The following is a 2,500-nucleotide window of genomic DNA, read 5'->3' as shown; positions in this document are numbered from 1 at the left end:
TTATTGGAACTTTTGATACAAAAACAAGGTACGTACATGTAGGTTGTACCAACATGGACATCTATGAACGCGTACGCTCGGGCTGCGCCCTCCGTCTTGTACTTTCCTGATCGGTACACAGTTTTGGTGCACTGCTATTCCGACCGGCAACTTGTACCAACATATACATCCATGAACGCGTACGTAGTGTACTTTCCCTGATCGGTACACACTGTTGGTGCACGGCATAAGAAAAGAGCTAAAATGGTCAAACTCAATCCATTTCAACAATAGATAGTCGATAGTAGCTGTGCCGATGAAGTAGGGCACGATGCAAGTTAATGTTGTTTAATGAATAACATGTCCGCCATACATTTCAGTACAAAATTGCTCGGTCAGACCTACAAAGTGCTATATCTCGAATACGAGGCGTCGGACTGGGGGTTGTAGAACAATTTTAAGTTCGTCTAATGATTCTACATCCGATTCTGGATAGCGGTTTTTGACCACTTTTCAATATTTTGTGACACCCCGAACCTAGGGGCAGCTCCTAGCTTTTTCAAAAATGTGCACCGATCGGGCCGGAGAGCTCGTGTGGCTCAAAACATGTTTTTCGCTAAAACACCTCAAAACGTGTCGAGAACGCACCCTAGCTCTTGTTTTCAAAAGTTATGGCCATTTAAAGTGAGGTGGTTTTGCTTCAAAATAGCTATTTTACCCGTCCCTATGGCCATGCTTTAAATTTTCACGAAAATGCCAGGTCAGACCTAGGGCGGGCCATATCTTGAATACTAAACGTCGCAGACATTGGTCGTAGAACAATTTTAAGTTCGTCTAATGATTCTACATCCGATTCTGGATAGCGGTTTTTGACCACTTTTCAATATTTTGTGACACCCCGAACCTAGGGGCAGCTCCTAGCTTTTTCAAAAATGTGCACCGAACGGGCCGGAGAGCTCGTGTGGCTCAAAACATGTTTTTCGCTAAAACACCTCAAAACGTGTCGAGAACGCACCCTAGCTCTTGTTTTCAAAAGTTATGGCCATTTAAAGTGAGGTGGTTTTTGCTTCAAAATAGCTATTTTACCCGTCCCTATGGCCATGCTTTAAATTTTCACGAAAATGCCAGGTCAGACCTAGGGCGGGCCATATCTTGAATACTAAACGTCGCAGACATTGGTCGTAGAACAATTTTAAGTTCGTCTAATGATTCTACATCCGATTCTGGATAGCGGTTTTTGACCACTTTTCAATATTTTGTGACACCCCGAACCTAGGGGCAGCTCCTAGCTTTTTCAAAAATGTGCACCGAGCGGGCCGGAGAGCTCGTGTGGCTCAAAACATGTTTTTCGCTAAAACCCCTCAAAACGTGTAAGGAACGCACCCTAGATGATAAAAGTGCAATCAGAATGTCAATCGACAACTTTGTTGGGGGTACCATTTTACTCTACGGGCCAGTAGCTTAGGCGCGCCAACAGCGCTTTCCTTTCGGGTTCCCATTTTTTGCCCTCCTGGGATTATGATCATTTGCTCATTGCCTACTATAGGGAGGGTACCTTGCTACGAGGTCAAACATGAAGATTGCACCAAATCGTAGTTTTACCTCTATTTAGTCGTAGGAGCATGGTTTGCAGTGGCAGTGGGTCATTAAGCCCCCGTTTGGGTCATACGTCCCCTCCGCGATAAAAATCGTCGTATGCCTATAGTCCGAACTAATGAAGCAAAAGTGGTGTCTGGTGGGCTCTGCCGATGATTTTAACCTATGATTTTGAGCTTCCACCTATAAAAACGTTCCTGGGCAGTACATCACGGGTCTACGGACCCAAAGACTTCGTCGTGATGGTTTCTAGTAAAAAGTTGTAACAGCTAAGGGTTTTGAATACGCGTATATTAACCATTGCTTGAAACTAAGCTTCGTTGTCTTTAAACTCTGCAAGACCAATCGAACTTCTTAGGGAAACCCGAAGGATTCACGCTAAGCTCGATGAGCTATTATGGGTAGTGGTGCATGATCTGGTGTTCCTTGGATCTAATCCAATGAATAAATTTATGAGGGTATATATGGTGCAGGGCACAAAGCGTGATGAAACCGGGTCTCCCTACCAAATGTGGCATATTTTTTCCTGAGAGCGAAGCTCAGACCCACGTAGGGGAGAGCGAAGTGGAACTTAAATGTTCTATGCAGCAAATGTTCGCCATGCGGATAAACAAGTTGGAATAGTTCAATGTAGTGTAATGCAAACACGAATCGCAAATAACGATACGGGACCCAGAAGCAATTCTGCGAATCCCTCCGGGGGAGTGGTGAGTTGATATAAATTAGAGGTGAAAGTCCAAGTTGTTCAAGCTCCGGCTCGGCAGCCGATACGAGGTTCCTGTTGGGCTTTGTACATCGCGCAGAGGCGCCGTTCGGTTCTAGCAATGATTCCCGCCACCATGTTCCATGCGTGCAGAGATCCGTTAGAGCTCGTTCAATGTGTCCCGCCGTGATTACGAAAAAGTCCAACAGTTGACCAAGTTGG

Source organism: Anopheles arabiensis (assembly GCF_016920715.1).
Source record: "Anopheles arabiensis isolate DONGOLA chromosome X unlocalized genomic scaffold, AaraD3 X_pericentromeric_contig0003, whole genome shotgun sequence".
Taxonomy (NCBI): Eukaryota; Metazoa; Arthropoda; class Insecta; order Diptera; family Culicidae; genus Anopheles; species Anopheles arabiensis.
The sequence above is the reverse complement of the archived record's forward strand: the minus strand, read 5'-3'. Positions refer to the sequence as shown.